The 26,099-nt window shown below is 32.9% G+C and overlaps 1 protein-coding gene across 1 annotated transcript in view; it reads left to right on the top strand.

Moving 5' to 3' along the window:
- Positions 1-26,099, top strand: part of LOC148612165 (uncharacterized) — an 85,597-nt gene that overhangs the window by 6,458 nt on the left and 53,040 nt on the right. The window contains exon 2 of the mRNA XM_088593358.1: positions 15,960-16,006. The gene's annotated coding sequence lies outside the window, so the exon portion shown is untranslated. The remainder of the gene's footprint in view (positions 1-15,959; positions 16,007-26,099) is intronic.

Below are 26,099 nucleotides of genomic sequence, written 5' to 3'. Positions count from 1 at the left end.
TACTGCAATGCTATTTAGTCATTGTGATATTAAGTTTCCTGTTTTGTTTAAATTGATAGATTGATTGTAGTTTATTGTCCTATGGTTGATATTTTTAATCGAACAGACATTGCTGTTTACACTAGTCCGACACACTGAGCCAGCTGTGCAAGATCACAGAAGTAACGACCGGCGTGTCACCCCTCTCGGAAACAGTTTCTCCTCTATCAACCAACCGGTCGTCACAATGATGAATTCAAGATTTTAAATTCGACTTAAATGCACTTATTATGTACCTATAGATACAATGTTTACGTCTATTTTAAAAGTACCTACTAAATCCTGATGTTTACACGTTTCTGTTAATCCGGATGATCGCTTACGTCTTCGGCACTCCTCAGATTTTGTTTTTTTTGGACATGGTTCAAATAGAACACGGAAGTATGAATTTATGTTTGTGTAGTATGTGATAATATTTCAATTTCAATTTTGACTGCGTAAAAGTGAAAAGACATCCTATTCTGAAATTCAAAGCGGAGATGTAATGCTTCATCTGAAGACAATCCGGGACTAATACATCTTTATAATTATAGAATAACACAGCAGCAATAAAACTACAGTAACAATAAAACTTGTATCGAACCAGAGTTAGATTCGGGGGGAGGGGGTCTAGGATTTCGTTTTCATGGAAATTGGTAGGAGCAATGTTTATCAACGGTTTACCAGAACTGTGCGCTTTTTCAAACCACGGGTCTTGCTTGGCAGAATCATCTGCACGACTCCAAAGAAAACTCACTAGAAGTTATATTCTAAGTATCACATCACTTATTACAGATAGAGTTCCGAAAGAGGGTTGTAGTGGCTCCTAGTTCTGAAACGGAAATGTAATACATAGGTGCATTAGCTCCTTCATTTTTTTTAAAGCAGAGTTACTAATCATTCTTAAGCGAGAGACAACTTGACAACTTAGTCTTTGACCTACCATTCTGTACAAGTAAAAAATATACTGACTAATAAGTGTACAATTCAAATCTCGAAAGTGGGAATGCCGAGCGACAGTAAGAGAATTTCAGATACTATCTTCCCCGTATCAGTCACTTCCTAATACAACAAAAAATGTAAATATCTATCCAAAATGGATATGTATCTCATGGGTCATGTTCTTTTTTTTTTATTACCTTTAAAATCTTTATTTCTTTGATTTCCCTATGGAATACTTCTGCTTGTATAGTAAACCAGGTGTTTAGAAAAAGTTTTGTTTTTTTTTTCACATTTTTATTCCGTTTAAATATTCTATGGTGCTAAGCACAATAATGCATTATAAATAAAATAAATGAAGAAAATAAAGTTTCGAGCACGAATTGTATTGACCTATAAAAGTTTTAAGATAATTGATGTTTGTTAAGGTAAAGTTTTGTTAGAAAGACATGCACAAATCTACTGTATATGCTTGGATGAGGGTTTTTTTTATCACGTAAGGAAATCCAGCTTTTGCAGAAAAAAAAGATTTCCTCCCAACTGTTCTAAAAAGATTCAATAACAATTATGATTGAGAAGTTCTTGTATGACATTGACCGAAATAGAAATATTTTTTATAACTTTTGCGGTAGACCACAAGTGAATATGAACCCAGCACGTATTACTTCTATTGGGTCTAACTGCATGGGAAAACCGATTCACTGAAACCTTTAACGACATTTTTGGGTAAAAGGTCGTTTCATGAACACTTTTTCAACCAGTTTTGAATGTTTTGTATAGTAATCTTAATGCATTTTGGTCCAGGCATTTTTTTTGGTTTGCGTTTATATATTTCATCCTTATTCGTGGTTAATTAGCTTATAAAAGATCTATTTATAAACTGGTAGCATGTGTCAAGTCCATTAACGCATGCACATAGCGGATGTTTGTTCAAGTATATCAGACCATTCGTTTAAATTTCTGTGTATTGCATATTTGCGCAAACGATTATAGATTATTTGGTTTAAGTGTCAACAAAGTTGTTTTTTTTTTGAAATATTGATAATGTTCTTGTCCCGACGCAATCGGTATTGAGATCGCTTTGACATCGAGGCTTAACCATGGCAACCTAACTGATGTTGCTTACAACCTCCCATTTCATTGGACAAATGTGATAGCAAATGTGAAGTTTAAGGCTCCATTCGGGGCAGTGGTATGCGGAATATTTTCAAACACTTTTATAATTGAATAATCTTTTATAAAATTGAATACATGTAGTTTGAAAATGAACCACTAAAATATTTGAAATACGAAACATAGTACATGTACAGAGAATCACAGTTTACTAAATAAAATCTTAATCAGATTTTGGTATTACATATTGTAACAAAGCGAGAATATGCGTCGCTGTCGTTTTTTAAAGGTAGTACTTTTTTTGTGGAGGGGAGAGGATTAGACGTTCATTTTAGTGGCGTCGGAATCTTGAAGAAGCGGCGCATGCAAATTGATGACATTATGCATAATTAAATCTTAAATCGCATTTTTATCAATGAAACATCGCCTTATTTTAGACTCATGAAAAAATAACTATCTAAATCTTTTCCTTCATTAAAAATACCACAGTAGCAACTAGTAAAATAAAGGGAGTTTGCCAATGGAGGAACATGCTGTCCTGTAGCCTTTTACCCTGTCAACTATAGAGATAAAGCTTTGACTTACCTTTTAGGACAAAGCAAACACCAGGTTCAGTTGATTGCTTATGAAATTTAATAAATACCTTACTATGGGCAATATGTTGACCATTGATGATAATAGAACAGAAACTAATTGCCATGTTAAACCGTTCACTGGCAAATAACACAGTCATATTGTACTTGCCACATAAACTTCATTGTTCCGACATTGTAGAACATTGTAGCCAGAAAAATGAAGGAACGATTAATTTAATGTTTTATTTGCTCTACAGCTTATTCCTGTTATGTATTCATTACCTGAACACGGGCGGATCCAGGATTTCGGGGTCGAAAAAGGGGGATGGGGTGGGGGCTAAATGATTTTTTTTTAGATTTTAATGTCCAGCGGAAGCGAGGTAAAAACATTTTGGGCGGTATTTAAATCCCAATTTAAATAGTCGACGTCACTGCTGGTGGACCAAAGACTCCTGAGGGTATTCGCTAAAACAGTAGTCAGACTTGTCTCACCCTGAATACGTTGGTTCCCTTGATTACTCTTTCATATATTACAAATTTCAAAATTCCTGAAGCGCTGAGTCTACGTAGAACTTCTTAGTCGCAGAATGTGAATTTTGATATTTTTTGGTTTTGAGTACTTCTCGTGTACAATTAAGTGTCAGTATTTATAAGAATCAGGCAAAATAAGAAAAATCAGAAACATGCATGTCAGAAACCCATCGATCTGACAATATAATTTCACTCAAGGACGCTTTCTCTATTTGAAAAGACCATTATTTGATCTCTGCATCACTGGCTTTGCTCCGAAAATTGTCAATGGAATATTAGAAAAATGAGGTTTTGACAGGGTTATCTGCCCTTCAAATGTTCATTTTCAGTTCATTTCAATGCAATTATAACTCAATGGTGCAACATGATATGGAAAATCTTGTCTGTTTCCTTGATTCTAACGGTGCAGATAGTCAAATTACACTATCAAAATGGTGTTTTTTTTCATACCATGTTTCACATACTGTCTGATTCTTACAAGGACTGACACTTAATTTTTGATTTAGATCTTCCTATGTACTTACTTTTTAGTATTTGATTTAAATGTCACTAATGAGAGTTTTTTTTTCTTTAAACACGCATATCGGAAATTGCAATAATATAAAAGGTATTTTTGTTATCAAATACCATTCTACCGTCTATGTCGAAGCATTTGTCTAAAACCGCTATCGGCAAAACAGACTATATCTTGCATAAAAATATATTTAAAAATACCACAAATCTCTTTAAAAGAATCAATTCATTCTTCCTTTTTTTGGTTTTTCCTTTATTTTTTTACTGGGTCTTCGTTTTATAGGTCATTCAAATTACGACCAAATACTCGATAATATTGAAATTGTGTAAATGTACTTCTTTTGATCTGCGCATTCTTGTGCCTTTTGTGTTCTGTACTTCATTTTAATAAGCTCTTCACATATTTTCTTAAAAAAAAAACTTATTAGATATGTTTAATTTAGTTACAGTGTAAGCATTGAAGTAGTTCTACTCAATGTTAATTTTTTCTTAATGTTTACTGTGTAAGGCCAAATAAAAAATATATGTGTGTTTTACTTACCATAGTTTTTTATGCCTACCCTAGCATTCGTATGGATATTTTGACAGAAACCCCGTTATTCATTTCTTCCCAAATAAATTCAAGTAAAAATGTTCTAAAAAAAGTACTAATACCTACCCACCTACCATGGAAACCCTAAACAGACATATTTTCTTATTGGCCTAGTAGTTGCCTTCATGTAATTTAACTATATTTGCAAGATTTGTATAGAAACAGACCGATGCCCTGCTTAATACATGTCATTTGATCATTGAATAAAGGCGTTGGTGGGTGATTTTTAAAATATGAAGATTGCATATTTATAAATTTATCACCCTGTCGAAGATTAATCATTTGGTTTAAATTGGTTTCCTTATTTCAACTGATAACACAAAATGATTACCACGTTGGTGGCGGCCATGTTTTAATCAGTGCAATCTGCATAGCTTACCTATTTAGTTTTAGAAATCAAATGATTGTATACAAATGATTTTATACCTGAATATGTCATATGTCTTTAAGATTGTGAAGTAAATTTCACTTCTGTTTCAAATTGTTTGCATTAAAAGCTTGTAAAAGAGTTAAGACTACTGTATACGATGATACTTATGTATGAAATAAAAAAAAAAAGAAATTCATAATGGAAATAAAAGATATTCCTTGTAATGAATTAAAATGGAAAAAATATAATTCATAGACAGAGGGTGTTACTCGTATTATGCTAAATCACTACTTTCGATCTCTATTTTGCTCAATCAGTCCTAAATGTTCTTTATCTGTCACCTATCTAGTAGCCGCTGCTGTGCCTCAACTCCATCCATCTTCACCTATATTTTTTATCTGTCACCAATCTAGTAGTCGCTGCTGCCGCTCAACTCCACCCATCTTTACTGATATTTTTTATCTGTCACCAATCTAGTAGTCGCTGCTGTTGCTCAACTCCACCCATCTTTACTTATTCTTTTTTTTTATTTGTCACCAATCTAGTAGTCGGTGCTCCTGCTCAACTCTTTACTTATATGATTTTATCTGCTCAAATCCACGCATGCACCTTGGTAGCATATGCCTATTGCAGTGTGACCTGCAAGCACCTGTATGCACCTTGATAGCACATGCTATTAGCAATGTGACCTGCATCTGCCTGTTAATCTAACACACGTCAATAGCAGTATGACCTGAATGCACCTTGATATTTGTACAGTGTCCGACAGTCATATTTTTTTTTTAGATCAGACCACTGTCTCCTAAATAGACGCAAGGACTAGTATGACACCCAGTTAAATTTCTTTCCTTTTTTAGTAATTTTTAACTTGCAAGACATAAGTTAAAAGCGTATAGAAAAGTTACAACGTATACTAATTATAGAGAATAACACGTGGTGCGGAATATCAAGTAATTGTAATGGATCAATGGACAATGAACCATTTTGCAAGGTTATCTATTTTTAAACATGAGAAAACAAAGAATTACATACAGAATTAAAAAAAAAAAACAATGATGTTATTTTTAGATTCCTATGCGTTCTCTTGATAGCTTATGTTACAAAAGTTTTGTGCGTAAACTTGAAATAGCATATGATTCAATGGTAAAGTTAAATTAACTCCGGGTTCTGCGCCAGAAATTCTAGGCTTGCGTTAAAATTAGTTAGCATTTAAAAGTTGACTTTTTGGTCTACCATTTTAATACGACCTGCATTACTTCATTTTCATTTAAAAAAAAAAACTCGATGGCGACCCATTATGTGCTTTTGTGTTTAGTCAGAAAGCTGTTGCAAGTATCTTCAAAATTTCACCGATTTTCGATATCTGTTTCCCACAATTCCCTTTCCTCGTACTCTTGCAACTGATAAGGTCTGGGAATGAACATTTTTAAGAACTCTCTCATTCATCTATTTTGTTTACTTTTCTTCAATTTTTGTTGTCGCTTGATGTTTGAATTAGAACTGAATGCTATAATACTGGGTTTTCCTAGCTTTTAGGTCAAGTATTTCCTAATCCTCTGATACGAGTAAATTATAGATAGGAGAAATGGCTCCCTTCCCAAGTGAATATATTTTACTACTATAAGCAATCGTCTCATGCTTTTAACAAACAAATTTTACACGATATGGTGAAAATCAAATAAAGTTAAGGTTTTCCAACTCATTCATATTTAATTTAATATTTTAATTTTGGCTTAAAATCACGTATTGCACTCAGAGTTTATAAAAAAAGTTCTATCATGAAACCCATTATAAGTCGCTTAATCATGTTTGTGATTCCCTGACACTACTAAATATCCGCTTTCTTTTCCTGCAAAAAACAATTTTTATAATAAATATGGGAATATCATATATCAAAATAACATTGACAAAATAAAAACAACGTTCAAAAATAGAAACTGGAAAATTTCTTCATCATAAGTGGGCAACTAGATTTATTCCAAATAAAACTAAAAATCGATCACTGTAGTTGCTGAGTATGGATTACTATTTCCCACGGTAAAATTCTGCATGTTACTGAGAAAACCAATACCGTGTTAGGGTGAAACCAACAAGTGGTTCAAAGCAATTACATTTTTTTAATTAATAACACATTTAGATCGAGGCGTTAAGTTGAATACAAGATCATTCTTTTCGATATGTGCTTTATAGAATTTTGAAGTACAAAATATTAATTCTGATTATAAAGAAATACTTTGTTAACCATTGCGGCAATACAATTTTTGCCAACTAATTCCCGATGCGCAAGGCAAAATTATTCTTACCCTTGTGAAATAAATGTTCAGCCAACGAAATCTGGAAGGGTAAAACAAAAGTATTCTTACTTGTACTCTTGTCAGATATTGTTTAGCAACCATTGTCCCGACGCTTGAAGTAAGATCTTTCTGATCATATGAAGATATAATACAGCCACCACAACGTTTATTGTATAAGGAAAGATTATTTTAACCTCTAAGAAGAAATTGTTGAGACCTAAATTTGATGATAAGGATCTTTTATCATTATCCAGTGAAGATACAGTCTTGGTGTTAAAGCATATCGGTATATGCTAGTGCATTTTCAAACCTACATTGAACTGTTTCGAGGATGTATATAAATTTCTTAGCATCACTACACGCACGATAGCAAAAACAATTTTTTAACTGTAGTTTGTCTCTGAGGCTTTTTTAAGTCGCTAATATTGTTAGCGAATTCTTGCACTCGTAATTTCAGTACTTTACATTCGCATATAATTTGAATAATTATATTTTACTACTCCAAATTAAGCTACTGACCGGTGCTGTTACAGTTTGTAGTTCTAGCTTCATATTAGATCAAAATGTACCTCTTAAATATCATACACATGTGTTCTACGTGAGTTGTTTTTGCTTGTATGAGAACAGGAAGTTTACATTGATCGGTTAGCATTGAACATTACACAGTTTCCGATTCAGACTCAGGGGCTCGTTACAATTGGCTATATAGGTCATATACATTACCAGGGCCCCATTATCTATACATATATAGCCATCACCAGTTATTTAATCTGATTCCTGGTAACCAGCTGTTTTGATTGAAAACATTCGGGTAATGACGGTTACGAAAAAGTAATCATATCAAGGGAACCAAGATTCTTGCGAAAGTCACCCTATTTTAGAGCATACCGCATTCGTGCCATTCCGGATGTTGAAAGTCAGCCAAAATCAGTGGCATGGAAAATTTCACGATTAGCGACTTTGAGGACTCTGATGTTTGATTTTAGTACTTCTGCTTTTACTATCTTTCATGTACAGTGAAATCTGTCAAAACTGAACCCTGAATAAAATGATGATCTGTCCATACCAGATTTCTTCTGAAGTCCCTCCTTATCAAATTCAATACATTTTGAACCTGTATAAATCAAACAATTTCTTCAGAAAAGAAATTCGGTTCAGACAGGTTTCACTGTACGTGGTATAATAGTAAATAACCCGTATAACATGTAAATAGATTACTTAATTATCTTACTTTACAAAACGAAAAACTTATGTGATGTCAAACTTTGCTACTAGTATTCAGTAATAAAGTATGCTGCGACTCGTATAAAGCGTTCTGCAAACAATTTTGCCATTAAGTTTCATTAAATCCAATTGCATCTTGGGGTTAAAATGTCATCGTGTTTGACTCCATTCAAGATCGTCTTTTTGTAATTTCATTCGAATGTTCATTGAAAAAAAAGAAAATGATTAAGAACCCAGGTTTGGACTTTCCTGATTTTTGTATGACACAATCACTCCTAAATCTAATTGTCAACGTTGACAAAATCATTTGAAATTCCAATGCAGATGAGATATTTTATCAACTACAGTGAAAACTGTCTTAACCGAACCCCTTTTGACCTTTAAAATAGGTTTGGTTTAGACAGGTGTTTGGTTTATCGAGGTTCAAAATACGTTTGAATTGATTTACAGGGACTTTTAACAGTGTCTGTTTTAGACAAACTTTTGGGTTATTCAGGGTTTGGTTTACGCAGATTTTCTGTTTATTCGTGGTCCAGTTAGACAGGTTTCATTGTAATTATATACCAATGTTAAACAAATAGTTATCGACCATATTTAAAACATTTCAGATAAAACAATGTTTTTGTATCATGTTATCGCTGATGACTTTTCAAGTATTTTTGACCGGGTTGCACGCGTGCAAATCGGCTTATATAATGGTGAATGTCGGTCGGTCAGGCGAGGAAAATATTTTCGTAACATATTTCTCAGCAACTGTAAGTCACAACCTCTAAATATTTGGTACACAAATATAATACTGGGTCCCATGTCGTGGGATGCGAAAATAGGTCTGTTGCACTTCTTCTTCCTGTTTTCCGACCTGGTGTAATTTTCAACTTGACGGCAACCCAGCCATTTCTGTCTTTAACTATTTTGAATATAAAATATCCACTTCAGAATTGATATGTTATACAAATGGGAGCGACTGCATTCAATTATCACACATTAACTGTGTTTTTCACGTTTATACCAAAGGAAGAAGAGTAAAAAAACAAAACCAAATAAACTATTAAAGAAAAACACCTAATAAACACAAAATACACTTTGCTGCATTTCTTAAAAATAAAGGTGACCGTAGTATAGCAATTAATCTGACTACAATTTTGCCACGTCCGGTTGAAGGATGACATAGCATTTCCGTCGTCTGCCAGTAAGAAAGTCGTACGAAGTCAAGCTATTAAATTGTATATGTTTTAGTCTCCTACCGACGATGGCGACCGAAAATTTCTCTTAGAAATTTTCTTCCGTCTACCCGTTCGTCATATCCCATCATCAAGTTGTCCGGCAAGTTAAAATTGAAACTTATATTGTTAACTTGATAAATCTGTCGGAGACCAATTTTCTTTATGATATGAATGAATGTGTCCTATTCTATCCACTATTTGATCAAAACCATAAAAGAAATACCACAATAAGATGTTTATTATTCTTCTTCTGACCACAATAAGATGTTTATTATTCTTCTTCTGACCCGCTTTAACATAAAGCGTAACGGACTGACACATGCACAGACCAGAAATTTTTTTTTAATCTTAAAAATATCATGGAGACTCGAATATTGAGATACGAACTTAACATCAGCTTGTCGCACACATATGAAAGGACTCGATAACAAGTCGTAGTCTTTATAAGAATCATGCAAAATCTGTAATACACCCCAAAAAGACTACACATTTTTATTTTTTGTTGTTAAGTTGCTTTTTAGGTCTGTATGATGAAATGTATAATCATTAGTTCAAATCTGTCTGCTCTTAATAGGTAATCCGCATTGAAAATCCAACAGATTCTATTGTATTTTAGTGTCATTTACATAGTTTTTTCCCTTAATTTTGAATTCTACAGTTCATTCGACTAAATAATTTTTATCTCCCGAGAACAAGGGTTATATGAAAACCCATATGTTAATTTCTGTTTACTATAACATCTTAAACAAAATATAAAATAAAAATATGTAGGCTTTTTAACCATGAATCACATTTTGCATGATTCTTATTTGGAGTGCTACTTAAAAAGTAACATTAAATACAATAAGCTGGAGAGTAACGGCATTACACTGAAATTGCCATCGTTAGTGGTTCTGTCTGGCTGCTCACGTCATGGCCGAAACAAATGACATAATTATAAAAGTTAAAAAAAATATGACAAGATCGGAGATTGACTCTTAACATTAATAACTGATTAAAAGTTCACCGGAGATCACATGCCGTTTAGACTCCTGAGTAATAATTTTTCAAGAGGTCACATTTGTTTTACTGTACAGAAGATAATTTTCGGACATTATCATTAATCATAAACTATGATTTACTACCCGGACAGTAACTTAAAGTCAAGGAGTAAAATAACCAATGCTATGTTCGGATTATAGTTTCCCACGAGTTAATACTGATATGCGGTGGGAAAACCGATACTGTTCGTTACGTGAAGCCTCAAATTTGTTTTAACCAATTAATAATTGTTTACCGGGTTTGACTATATGTGAGAAAAATAAATGAATGGTATCCGTTGAAATACAGCGCTTCTGTGTGCTAAGGATGTTTTGTTAATGACAAGGTTTATTCTCACGCCATCTAAAAAATGAAGTAGTGTTATACAAAAACATGTACATATACATTTCTTTTTCAGCTAAAAAAAATCAATCGCTCCTTTGTTTTTGTTGCAACCTCTTTGTCTCTAGCTAGACTTATACCCAATTATATCACTTGCAAAATGACGGCAGCCATTGGCGAGGCGGAACATGCTGACCGTTCCGGAGCACATAATGTCACTCATATTATTTTTGGGTGTTCATACTGCTATCACTTTAGATTTTTTTCATGTAATGTCTTGTTAACCTTACCTTTAGATCTTATAAGTAATTGTATTTTATGCATTTGTCTACACTGTGTATATAGGTCGTTTTTCCGACGCTGGCGGTGAAGTTTCGTTTTTTACCCTTTGATCTTAAGGACTCTCTTCTATGTGAACGCAAGTCACCTGATAGCAATATTTGTTTCCCGAATGGCCAAATACTGATAAGTTAGTGACGTTAAAAAAAAACCAAAACAAAACAAAACAAAAAACAAACAAACAAACAAACAAACAAAAAACAAAAACAAAAACACAAAAAAAACCAAAAAACGGTATAGAGCAAATTTGAAATTGTGTTCGATAAAACGTGCTCTGTGTTATTTTCTTGAAAGAAATGTAGAAACTTAGAAGTACGATTTTACTGCGTCGGCTATCTTTTTTGAAAGATGGTACTTGTTTTTTTTCCTGTTTGTACGTTCAGGCCATGTACTTCGGTTCTGATGTATCTGACCTGTCCAGTTGTTGACGCTTCGGTATTTTACCGATATTCAGTACTTGAAGAATTTAGTTATCATTATATTCAATAAGAAAAAGCTGGTATATGGTTTTAACACTTGAATAAAGTAAGAGAGCACTCGCAATTCCAATGCAATATTCTTTGTAATATCTATTGGAATGCTTGTACAACATCGTAAATTTCAAAGTGTCACTCTTTATGTTTTTTCTACACATGCTTAAGACATTATTTTCATGATTTCTAGTTGTTATTGTAACATATTTTTTTTGTGACAGCTGCACTTAAAAAGATAACTTGATCGTATTTGAAGGTTTTTGGTCTTAAGGAGGTAGACCTAGGATAAGGGACACAACTCTTAAAAACCATTCAAACGTTTGTATTCAGCATTTTACATAAATCCTATGTAAGCATCTAACTTTGATTCATTTTATTCTGCTTCAAACAAAAGCTTGAGAGGCTTTGGTGAAATTGAATATAATACAAACATAACACCGATTTCATGAGTTATGTCCCTTACCCTAGGTCTACCTCCTTAAATCTAGATTTGACGTTGGAAAATGTCCATTTCCTTGCTCCGCTAACTTATAGAATATAAGTATTTTCTTCTGTGTGTTTGAATCCGAGTGACATTCGAGTTTTAGGTTCTCTAGACTGGTTCCCGATCGTAATATTCAGTATCTTACACATATACAAATCGTGAGAGTGCATTGCTAGTAGCTAATACCTGGAACGTAGTCCCGGGAACCAGGACAATAGGTTCTCTGTGTATTTGTTGGATTGCTGTTTTTTTTTCCACGCAGTCGGTATATTTCCGCTTTTTTACACTTTGACCTTAAAGACACTCTTCTATGGAAACGCAAGTCACCTGTTCGCAATTCTGTTTCCCGATTGGCCAAATTCAGATAACTTAGTGGCGTTCGAAAAAAACTGTATCGAAAATTGAAATAGCGTGCCATTTGTTATTTTCTTAAATAAAATGTTGAAAAATATAAGTAAAAAGGACAAATTTCACTGCGTCGGCTTTCTTTTTTTTTTTAAAGATAGTACTTATTATTTAGAATACTTGTCTTAGGAATACGCAAATTAAGAATATTTCAGTGGTTTATATATCATTTAATGTATGTATTAAAATACCAAAACACTATCTTTGATTGTGTTAAATTGGTGTTTGTGAAATGATTTCCGTTTTATTTTCTGCTTCGGGTGAGCTTTTGCGAAGGGTAGGTATTATTGTTGTGACGTTCTTACTCCGCTCTGAAAAATAAGATTTTACCCTCATTTAATTTTGATTCGAGTTTTGCTTTTGAGGATGTTATTTCAGGATAAAATTCATTTTTTTCTTTTTTATATCAATTTTATTTCATTTTATCTTTTGTGAAAAATTCGTATTATCGTTATCGTTGTGTTTCGATCCTTTACCACACTCCCATCCCAATATTTTAGATAAATGAATTCACAAAAAGGATAGAAGAGTTGTATTCTGTTTTGTTTGTAGTGATATTAAAAAAACAAAAAAAGTTGATCAAGGTCGAAATTACGTACACGCTAAATGTACATTATACACAACAAATTAAATGAAAATAAAAGGATCGTACTTAAGTTTTTGCCGATAATCTATTAAGAAGTGTACTATTGATTATGAACTTTTAATATATTAATGTCAAGAATAGGAAACGGTAAATATAAAAATATTTAAAATTTTACAAAAAGCTACTATTCAAGTATTAATGATTTGTTTTAATCTAGGATGTTGAAGCCTTACCCAAATAAATTGTCTTTTTAAAACAGCATCTCCATATTTCATTTCTATTGACATTTTACTGCCAACAATTTTAATACTGGACTTCCCGGTTTTTTTTTTTGCGTGACACACATAGAAGCATTGTACACAAAGAAAAAGATTTATATTGAAAAAAGAGATGTCAAGAAATTTGTGTTGCCGCAACCCGGCATTATGATATATAATTTTTTTTTACATCATCGAAGTTGATCCGATTTTAATACGGTAAAAAGCATCACGATCTTCTGTTGATAGGAATAAAAATAAATAGAAATCATATTTATCTGACGAGTACGCCGACTTTATCAATAAAGCAGTTAGACACGAAACTCGTAAATTAAGTATAAGTTTTTGTAAAAATCATGGTATGAAAAACTCACCATTTTGAAAGTTTAATTTGACTAATTCCACCATCAGAATCAAGGAATAAAGACAAAAATTTCCACATCTTTTTAGTAAACTGAGTTATAATTTTATTGAAACCCACTGAAAATGAACATTTCATGGACAGATACCTCTGTCAAAAACCTCAAACACAGAAAGCATCTTTCAGATCGGTGGGGTTATGAAATGCATGTTTCTGATTTTACCCATTTTGCCTGCTTCTTACAAAAACTTACACTTAAGAGTTCAGTTGATGCATTTATTCTTGTTTCTTGATTGGTCTTACTCATTTCATTTAACAACAAATGCAAAGGTATAGAATGTTGTTGTAACAGTTAAAGGATGACGACGACGATAATGATGGTTAAAGAGTAACCAAGGGAACCAAGGTTATAGCGGTAATCAAAAGAACCTAATCTAGCGACAAAGACCAGACATGGAAAACAGACATACACAACAAAGAACATAAAGTAACTAAAACCATACACACAAAGCAACAAAAGCAAATGAGTAACTCGGACTCCACTAAAAACTGGGAGCATGGACCAGGTGCACCGGTAAATACATTTAAGTTCTGACAGGCTCCGACAACAAAAGTAATAAAATCCACAACAGAACGATAATGACACTTTTTTTTAAAAACATACTAAATCAAATAACGGCACGACGACACAATATACAAAACTATCGCAAAAAAAAGTATTAACTTTTAATACGATTTATACTTAGTACTAATTCCTTAATTGATTAATAAAAGTGCACCGACAGCAGTCTATTCAATTACCGAAAATTGATAGACGAGATCAAAGTATACCTTTGAACTTCACGGTTTTTAAGCTTTTGGTATTTATTGCTGAAGATCTTCCATATTTGTCTTTTGATCGCTTTGTGATTGGTGATTCACGTAATGAATACCTTACCCCAAAACACTGCTGTCATTGTTGGAGATTACCCGGGTCAAGTGACCTGTCTGATTTGGTATCATTAGTCTACTAAAAATCTAGTAAGAATTTATTTTTGTTGCAAAAACTTTTTTTTTCTTCAGATATAATTATACGGCCTGTCGGAAAGACAATTTTCGTATATTTAATTTCTAATGATGTTAAGCTACATATTTAGATAAAAGAATTTAAATCATAAATATCAGCGAGTTTTGTTCACACATGTGCAAGATATACAGAACCAAATAATATCAAATTCCAAGTCTACATTTAAAAAGAAATTCCGAAATATTTGTGTTTCACGGGAAATGGACGTTAAATAATAATTCATTTTTTTACACATTCCCTTTTCTAGCATTCATAATCTTCATGTCGAATTGAAATCTCCCGAATGAATTCGCATATTGGATACAATGACTTACACTGGCCATTACTCTTTCCATTAAAAATGATATTAATCCTCAGTTAATTTTGCTATAAAGGCATATAAATTCTTTATTACAGTGTTCTTTGCATGTTAGACGATAAGAATTAACCATCCAAGTTTCAGTTCAGGCATTGTTTTTACTGTTCTATAAATCAATTTACTCTTCCAAGTTATTTATCCAGTTGACACTGCCATTGTTGTTTTTATGTGATGCATTTTCCATTTAAGTAAAGTTCCACTTTAAAATCATGCAAATTTCACATCAACTGACTCTTACATTTCAGATATTTCAAAAACATATTTTCGCTGGAATCACTCTATGCAGAAACTAAGCCGATGATATGGGTGCCCAGGAAATATTTAATCCCACCATTTTCTAAATGTTTTTATTTTATTGTTTTACTCATTATGTTAGCAGAGAGAACATGGTTTTTTCTGTATCAAAAGTTTATAACATTCTATGTTCCAAGTTCCCTAACTAAATTATGCACAGTTCAAAGAGTAATTTCTTTTTATTTTAAAGTTGGTAGTACTTTCTATGTACCTTCATTTGTTCTCACCATTGCAGTAAATTAGAAAACAACATATTTGTTTAGAAACAACAAGAGTTTGGTGTCTCAAATGCATGGAGACCGTTTGGAAACAGAATTATGCACATGCTACCCACTGCCTTGATCTTCCATAGACACCCTCATAAATATATCCTACCTACTTAAGGTTAAATGATCAACCACTCCCTGCATGATTTCTAGATAGAACTATACTTGAGTTAATCAATTGACTTAGTTTTAATCTAACGATCGAATACTGAGCTGATTTTTTCTTATCATTTCTATTCTGTGCACAAATATATATTCTGGGTTTCCCCATATGAAGGCTTGGTCATATTCTCACTTTGTTTCCTTGTCTTTTCAGATGGCAGTTACTTGTTCAGGAGGGCTTGTGGAAGCAGCTGGTGAAAGGTAATATATTCTCAGTATTAATTTTGTAATAACCATCTTTTTTTTTTAACTTTCTTTTGAATTTCTTACCTATGTTTATTGTTTAAAGAACGTTGTAAATGATTCTAACACCCACCTACACAAACAAAGCAGACTAAACACGACAGCATACCCGCCTGAAGATATGTATCTTTCAACTTATCGAAAAAAATTCGTTTAAATCATTTCTCTATATGGGTCAATAGACACATAGCGAGTGTATGGACGAATTTGCATGCATATGATTAGTTATTACAAAAGTAAGTGCGAATGTCTTTGACCGAAAAGGCGGGGGTGGGGATAATTTGGCAATATAAGTAATAACACATCTCTTTATATACATGTATCTGCATTTATTTCATTTGTACTTGAAGTTACGAAGTAATCAAACTTTAAGTTTTAAGAACACCTATTAAGATATGGTACACTGTTTGCTTCTTGAAAGAGTAATCAAGGGAACCAAGGTTATAGCGGTAGTCAATAGAATTTAATCCAGGGACAAGGACCAGACATGGAAAACCGACATACACAACAAAGAACATAAAGTAACTAAAATCGTACATACAAAGTAACAAAAGCAAATGAGCAACTCGGACTCCACTATCAAAAGAATGTGATCCAGGGACAAACGCCATTTGGCGTTGTTAGATTTTATTTTGTTACAAAATAAGAAATGTTATAATTATACGAATGAATTGAATAACAAATTCCGACTTCGATTCACGTTTGTTGTTCTTAGTTGTCTGATTTAAAATCTTGTTTTAGTTGCTAAGTTACACGAAGCAGCATTATTGTTGCTAGCCGAATACCGAATTATACTCATTTGCAATAATACGGGTAACGTTGACGGAACAGGAATACTCTTCCGGAGCAACTGATGTCACTCCAGTTTTATAGGGAGTTCCTATTGCTAGTGCTATAGTTTTTGTGTTTTGTACATCTTGTTTTTCCTTATCCCCAGTTTTATATGTAAAAAAATATTCGGTTCGCTATGTTGTGTATATAGGTCGTTTTTGTTTCCTTTGTTCACGTTTAGGTCATGTAGTGGGGTATTGACGTATTTGAACTGCTCCATTGTTCGTTTTTATGCCGATATTGAGGCATGTTTGTCGGAAGTTACTGTTCCTAACTAAAAACAATATCTTTAAACATTGACACTTACCACAACCTTTTGTGTTATATATAATGTGAGTAAGGCTCAGCCTACAACCGAGCATCGTACTTATACATTTTTCTTTCGTTTGTAAATTCATTGAAAAAAGACGATAGTTGAAAGGGCGAGGTAAGAAAGGTGAACAGTTGTCAATTTTAAATAATTCAGCGTTTCTGATCTAAATACTGTAAATGATTATTATTATTTTTTCATTTTTCCTTTGTCATTAAATTGCATATTTTATTTTTAAACCAATTTAATGGCTACTTTCATATTGATTTCACTTCCACGAGCCATTTCTGCGGCCTGTCATATACCTATTCCAGTTTAATTACACGTCTATCGTAAGCCTCGAATGGAGTGATCAGTGTCATCATAATATGGGTCTTCATTGCAAAATAAAGAATTTTTTTTTTCAAAGGAATATAGTAACAACCTGTTTTTCTCCTCGGTATACATTAAACAGCTTCAGGTCACATTCACGATAAAAAACAATAAGAATTGTCTTAATAGTCTTAACGAATGAAATAAGTCAGATCAGTTAAGTTTACTTCAATTGAGTATCATGACTACAAGAAACTATTTTATTAGCTGTTTCAGTGTTTTCTTGTTTGCTGCCTTTCTTCCAGTGTGAAATGTCAAGGGTTTGACCCCCAACTGAGTCATATAAAAGTCGTTACTAAAATTATATAAGACATTTAACCGTTTCTGTGGATAGCTTAAATTACTAACACATATACTGTCTACACTTGATCTTATTTTTCTTGGGTTATTTTCAAGCTCATGTTCGATACAGACAGCCGTTTCAGAAAATATTTTAAACTCACGTTCAATTCTAAACGGTGTAGATAGCCCTCTAATAAAATGCAAGAATCATTCAACGTCAGAGAAGAACGCAATGTTAAAATAAAATGTGACTGTCTTATGTCCATGACTTTAAATAGTCCTGTATGTACCGATAAGTAAGAGAGGAAACGAATGTATGTCGCTGCTTGGAGCTTGAAATATTCTTTTGGTCATTTGACACAAACAATCAATTTAATATGTTTTCATCTGTACCATGAGAACCCTTTTGTTCCTACTGTGTAATTATCTGCACTATTATAACCGATTTGTTAAATGTATCATAGTTCATCTTTACTCTTTCGTCTACATCGGACTTGATATTTTTTTTTAGTCTAGGCTTACTTTACCAGTGTTCCTGGTGCATTATCACAGTTTTTGGTGGAATCCGAGTTGCTCATTTGCTTTTGTTTCTTTTTACGTGTTATTTTGGTTATTTCACGTTATTTGTTTCTGTGGGTCTCTTTTTCCCTGTCTGGTCTTTGTCTTTGTATTATATCCTTTTGATTTCTGCTCGAATCTTGGTTTTCTTGATTACTCTTTCAGATTTGACCAATACTCACCTATCTTTGAAAATGGAACAAATCTTATTTGCAGAATAAATAAAGAAAAACAATTAAAAATGTAATCATTGTTCTGAAAATTCTAGACGACTGTTTATCTTGGTAAAGGGAGTTTTACACGTCAAAACGTTTATCCCCTCTCTGTCTTTGCTACAAATCGCATTGAATAAAAAAAATACAAAAATATATATACAATAAACAATTAAAAGTGAAAAAAAATATTGGATGGAACAAATAAGGTTAACTGAATTGAAAGGCATTGAAATGTTATTCGTGTAAAATACTCAGTGTTAATATTCGATTTGTGAAGCATTACTTGATATCGAAAAACTTTCCTGAATTATTCCGTAAACCGCCTCTTGAACGCAATATTGAAAGAATTCATGCAGCGAGAATTGAGTTAATAATTAATCCAGGTTTTAAAGTACAGTTGGTCAATTGAGTTCTTGATTGTGTTGAAATTTTCCCACAGAGCTTAGAGCGACTGCAGCGTCATCTACAATGTTTATTATCGATATTTTGCTACTGTGGGGTAAGTTCATTGATGGGTTAGCAAACCATACGATCTAAAAACTCCATAGAATATTAATTGCGTGTTAATTTTGGGTTTTCCCCAGAAAGGAATAGGTTGTCATAGCTTTGGAATGCCTGGGTCTTTGATCAAGATTTCCTGATAATTGACAGATAAAATACAAAAGGCACTGATGCAAACAGGGATTATGTCACGAAGAAATGGGCACTTAATTTGTTTAATCGTTCGGACGAATGGTGTGTTTTCAACAACTACAATAGAAAGGAGCGTGCCAAAAATCTCCTAATAACAAAAACAGGAAATTGACCGTATAATTATAACATCTCGTATGATTACCGTTAAACGTGGGAAACTGCTGCTTTATGATGATATTCATAATTTTTCCTTGCTATTTATTATTTTTGTAAACGACGCACCGGAAATTCTCGACAACTTCTAACTTTTAGCTGATGTATGTTACGTCAAATAACATTATTGAATTCGATTATTTTGGAATTTGTAATACTGTTTGTGATATCAGACAAATAACGATATTTACCATGAAAAATTTATTGCGAACCATAATTATTCATAAAAAAATACTAGCCTTCGTAACATAAAACTTCAAAAGAACTCCATGAATGTGTCTTGTAGAATTCCAAATTTCATTTCACAGGATACATGTCAATAGTTGAATACCACAAAATCATAAGCAATTTGTGGTCCTTTTCATAAAAAAGTCGTAAGAGTAAAATTAGTCGTAAGTTATGACGTCATAGTAAATAAAAATATTGTCATGTCATAACTTACGACTAATTTTACTCTTACGAATTTTTGTGAAAAGGGCAACAGTAACCAAAATTATATCATTTATCAAAATTTGCAGTATTAAAAATAGCAAAATACTAGTACCTTAAACGCCGAGGCTTCATTCCTTCTGTACATGGTAGAACCCCTTGGCGATTTTCCCTCCTATTTCGATAGTTCTTATTTTAAGTACTTCTTGTTTACAATTATTTCCATTCATTTGATTCTAATACTGTTGGTGAGAGGTTGCTTTTTCAAACACGTGTACAGCAGATCAAAATTTGCAGTATTTATAATGGGTGTTTTTGTATTTATTTAACATCAGTATTACAATTCTAAAGTTGAAGGAGTAATCAAGGGAACCAAAATTCTAGCGGAAATCAAAAGAATGTAATCCAGGGACAAAGGCCAGACATGGAAAACTGTCAAACACAACACAGAACATAAAATAACTAAAATTATACATACAGAGTAACAATGAGCAACTTGGACTTTACTAAAAACCGGGAGCATAAGCAAGATGCACCGGTAGAGTAAGCGGATTTGTCTTCTGTTAATATTTGTTAATGTATACGTTACATATATAGTTCTATTCAGAATGCGTTATTATATACCCCTGAAAATAATGTTTGAGGGTAGTATATATATTTCACCTCTGTTCTTACTATTTTTAAGCCGCTTGCAGCCTTGTTTTAAACTTTGTGGGATGTAATATAACCACACGGAGATGTGCATACTGTCAGAAACGTATGTTTGGACACAATTAATTTCAGAAATAACAGCTGTTGAACATATGCGTTTTTCAGCAAAACGTGGTTTCATGCGTTGTCCTTGCAATTTATACCGGCTAAGTGGTCTGAAATTCCAAACGATCATTAAAATATTCCATTATAGTTTTTATTACATTTACCAGTGCATATTGTGTTAACTGCAAAAAAGTTTTCAAAGTTATGATAGTTATGATATTTAGTTGCATGTAAAACTAGTACTGCTTAGTCATTGGTAACAAAAGAACACTCTTGGCAAAGATATTAGGTAGCACTCATCATAATAATCTTGCAAAATGTGATTCATGCTTTGAAAGCCTAACTATTTTTATTTTTGATATTTTGTTTAAAATGCAATAGTAGAAAAAATGTAACATATGGCTTTTCATACAACCTTTGTTTATAGGAGATAACAACTATATAGAATGCACTGCAGAAATCAAAATTAAGGGCGATAACTCTGAAAATGACACTAAAATACCATAGAAACTGTTGGATTTTCAAGGTGCATTATCCCCTAAGAGCAGACAGATTGGAATAAATAATTATACATTTCATCATATAGACATATTAAGCAATTTAATGACAAAAATAAAAATGTGTAGCCTTTTTTGGTGTGTATAACATATTCCAGAATTTTCATGATTCTTACAAAGACTACTACTTAATTTCTTACATTTGCGTCAAGGATTTTTTGAGTATTACCAATGTTAGCTTCCCATGGATAAGATAAAACCCGTAACGTTCTAACATCAAAATTAATCGTTATATGATCATGACGTATCGTAGCTTTGTTGGAGAAGTTGAAATCTTACTCTTCGATTTCTGAGATGAATAGACTCTTACACGATCGCGAGTTCCTGTTAAATACCCGGGATTTCGTATATGAATGTTGAGAAATTCCTTTTTTTGTGCACGAGTGAAGCTCAGCGGAATGAGTGAAAAGACGGTTATTTTTTTTCTAATCAGTATGAGGAATTTCAGATTTCATTGTGGTATATTATAAGTGCCCATTTCTTCTGTAAAGCGCATCAGTTTATAGACAATTTCAAAAGTCGACAATGAAAATACCTCTATCATTTCTAGATAGTCATAAATCGCCGGTGACGTTGCCAATGCCCCTGTTTCAATTGGATTGGATTACACAACGAGAGAAGACATTAGTCGTCTGTATTCATTTAAAGAAGAATTCTCTCACTCTCTCAATAGCGTTATTATAATAATATCAATATTATTATAGTAATAGTTTTTATTAACTATCGCTCAGTGTGTGTTTTCAAAGCACCGCAACAAGTCTTTACAAATTAAAAATAAAACTTTTGTTAGAATTCAAACAATTTGATTTTAGTGTATCTAAATATGTGAATTGTACCTAGATAATGTACTACTACAAAAGACCATAAAATTGGATAAAGTGAACAATTTCTTAAGCAGCTGTTGTAGAGGAGTTATCTTTGAAAAACAAGTCAAATGTTTACAAAATATTTCATTGAATATGCAACTAATAGTATGTCATTGTGTTAGAGTGAGTAATCCTGCCATCAATACAAATCGGACGTCAATTTCACACTTACGACTTTTTGTAAATTATGATGTCACAATGCTATTTTCAGTTGTGGCGTCATTACTTACGATCAACTTCACACTTACGACTTTTTGTGAAAATCAACGCAGTATATGTGTTTGAAACCATTGCAACCTGTCACTTGAATTTTAAATGACAAACAAATGTCTTGGAAATTTAAAAAAAGTCTTCGGCTGAGTAATGTTTAACTTGAATTTGCTGTAACATAACTCGGATGCAATATACAGTAATACTGGTCTAAATCGAAGCCCTTCGGACTTTAAAAATTGGTTCTTTAAGACTGATGTTCGATATACCAAGGTTCACAATACATTTAAACTGATATAGATGGACTTTATAAGTGTCTGGTTTAGACAGGTTTCACTGTGAGCTAACAAACCAAAATACAGTCAGACCTGTCTAATTAACCACCCGTATTCAGCAAGAACCTGTCTTAAGAGACTCTGTGCAGTGTACTCTTGGTGCTATTAGCACGTATATAATGACCATTTGTCTTATGTGATCAGGAGTTGTACATATATTACTAACTATTCTGTATTTTCTTCTTATACTGCAGATGAAATCAATTCTTGAAACAAATGTACAGAATACCGACTTTTTGCAATATTCATATAATTGGCATCTTTGTAACTAACAACATGTTTTTTTTTATCTTCTAAAGATACAAGTGACTATCGACATATTTCACAGGGATATTGGGGATAATAGATTTACAGCGGTTACAATACTGAATTTTGCGTAAAAAAATGGGCATTTTTCAATATCATAAAGTTCAACGTGATACTTTTACAATTTAATCTAATCACAAAAATGAGGGATTAGCGTATCAAGTGTTTATCTGCAACTGTCAATTGACATTTGTAGAACCACCTTTTTAGTGTCAATGACCTGCATATTAAATTTTCTTTAAGCGGATTAAGCGGAGTTCCCTCTTATTTCACTTTCAAGTTTCACCCTGTAAAAGAAAACTTACAAACCTTTCTAGAATGCTTTGTTTTCATTCATTTTATTCTTTTCCGATATTCAAATAGGACAAATATTTCTAGTTACCAATGTATTACATAATTTATTGAATAAGTCCTGTTCTGAACGATTTATTTTGTAAGATGTATCATATTTTAGAAATATCTTTCACTTTTCCTTTCACACTAATTTTGAGAAAAATAAAAACTATACCTTTACGTGAGTGCCTTTCTTTCCTAATTTCAGAAGGTTACTTAGGAAATTTTGAGCTCTATCCTCAAAGCTTTTAGATTTCTAGTTTTTAAATAAATGATCTAGGCAAAAGGCTAATTGTAGGTATCGATACAATGAAGAGAAGAAAGCAATGGAAAAATATTCCATTGTAGTATATCTTCTGTACTTTTTGTATATCTAAGTGCGCGTATGTACACTTAAGTTTGTCACAAACGAATACAGTTTGTGTTTATATGGCATAACTTTGCATCTCCAAGCTAAGCATGATATCTCGACCCTAATTTTTATTTTGGCTCAAGAACCAAAGGTCTTCCTCATTTCATTTGTTTGGTTGAGTGCATGTGTTTATTTAGATGACCTCAAACTAATAAGTTAGGCATGAAGTGTTACGTAGCGAATTTATAGCAGTCTTGTAATTAGAACTTTATATGAAGATAAAAACGATTTATTGTTGCTTTTGAGTCTTACATCATTTCATAATGATTTCTTCTGATTCCAGTCACCAAGCCTTATACTGCGGTCATCCCAATCACCAACTGTCTTTTGTTTATATTACTTAATTCCTCGGTACTTCCTACTTCGATATGTTTCATTTTTTGGGTACTTGTATACATTAAAAAATATCTCTACGTATTTTGTTCTAACCTGCTTATGAGAGGGTACTCCACGAAGCATGTGTGCAGTACCGAAATTGGCAAATACTAAGTATATGATGTGTTTTATTTGTTCTGTACTTTGTGTATATCTAACATAAGTACGCTTATGTACACTTAAGTTTGTTACAACGGTGGCATGGTAAATCAGATTATACCCATTATTTGCTCGGTAGAGACTTAGGTATCAGTAGTTCGATAAAAGCAACACGGTTTGAGGTGGTTTAAGACAACCATGAACGTCGAAACCTTTTAGAAATATGTGTTTTAAAAAGAGACCATGGACATTTTTCTATTTAAAGGCTCATTTTAATGTTATTTTGACCTTCAATGTTGCACTACTACATCGGTATGGGACAGTCTTCTTTTTTTACTGTTTTTCATCACCTTTTAATGCTTTGTATACCGTCGAGGAGTTGTTTTTAACGTCCCTGCTTCATTCTCCTACATATCGTCTCAATGTCCCTCTTTGTAACGAAGCGGAATAACAGTTAGCCTAAGCTGACAGAGAACATCACTCTTAAAATATGGAACAACTTTACATGATTTGATGGAATGACCTTAACCCTGTAACTCAGTATACTCCATTTATGAATGAAATTATAAATAAAATAAGATATTCTTAAAATAGATAATCGAAATTTCATAAGATACTGATCGCCTTATTTCTCATTGAATAATGATATATTTATCCAGGTTAATACAAATTCTAATATGAAGTATTCATATCGTCAAACAGTATATGTCGGTACAACCCCACCGTTAGCACCTGCGCACTGTCTCTTTTCTTTCGCTGTTGCTTCGAGACAAAACACTCATTTAAAAACGTTTACGCGATGATTTAACGGCTGAGAGGTTATCTAATTGAAATCAATTATATAAATACACACATTTAACACATACGATGACATAAATATACAACTTCTTTTTGTCACAAAAATTACCGTACTTGTCATATTAGAAAAGAAATAATTCCTTCCGTTGGTAGATTTGTACTCATTTTTACATGGGTTTGGCATTTATATTCTCATTTAACACCACGCTATCGCTCGGTGTTAAATAATCAAATATAAATGCCGTGCCGATGTTAAAATGAGTACAAATCTACCCCCCTCCACGAATTCTTTCTTAATTAATGTTATGTATCATAGTGGCACTGTTTTTTTTATAATATTTTCAGTACATACAACATAAATTAATAATAAAACCTCCACAATTACAAAGTCTTATTTATTTTGGAGGATTCAATTACATATGAAGGAGTAAGCAATGGAACCAAGCCGAGTCAAGTCCGGGGTAGACAGAGGAAAGAGGAAAGGAAAACTATGACATATTGAACAAATCAGTTTTCATGGCGCAGATGGATACACCGTCAAGAGTTCATGATGACCACCATAAAACTTTTGTAGTGATGACTTTAATCTTGTAGCAACATAACCCTGCTCCAGAAGCCTATTCGTTAGAATTCTAGCGCGATACAAAAAGTCTGCGTAGTTCCGGCAAGCTCTGGCATAACGTATGAGTTGTGATATGAACACTCCATACGCAGGTGCTGAAGGGATGTTGCCACAGATGAAGGGAAAGTTGACAATTTTGAATGAAAAGTCATCACGTTTGTCGTAAAGCTTGGTCAATAGTTTTCCTTTACCATCGATTTCTACGTGTAGGTCAAGATATGAGGCTGACCTCACATTGTTTGTAGTATCCTATATTTCAAGTTCTTTGGGGTAGATGCAATGTATCAAATCCCCAAATTAGGATTGTTTAAAGATAATACGTCATTTATATAGCGGAAACTGAGATTAAATGATCTAGCAAAACGATATTCTTTCTTTCGAATCAGACCAGCTATAAAGTCAGCCTCATAAGAGTGAAGGAATAGCACAAGTAGTTCCCATTGGAATGCCGACCGTTTGTTGAAAAACGCGTCCACCACACTGGACAAATATGTTGTCGATTAAAAATTCCAGCATTTTGTAGACATAATCTTTTATAT

The sequence above is a fragment of the Perna viridis genome, chromosome 7 (assembly GCF_037379345.1).
Source record: "Perna viridis isolate PV_CMFRI_1.1 ecotype Kerala chromosome 7, ASM3737934v1, whole genome shotgun sequence".
Taxonomy (NCBI): Eukaryota; Metazoa; Mollusca; class Bivalvia; order Mytilida; family Mytilidae; genus Perna; species Perna viridis.
This window is presented reverse-complemented; position numbering and strand designations above follow the sequence as displayed.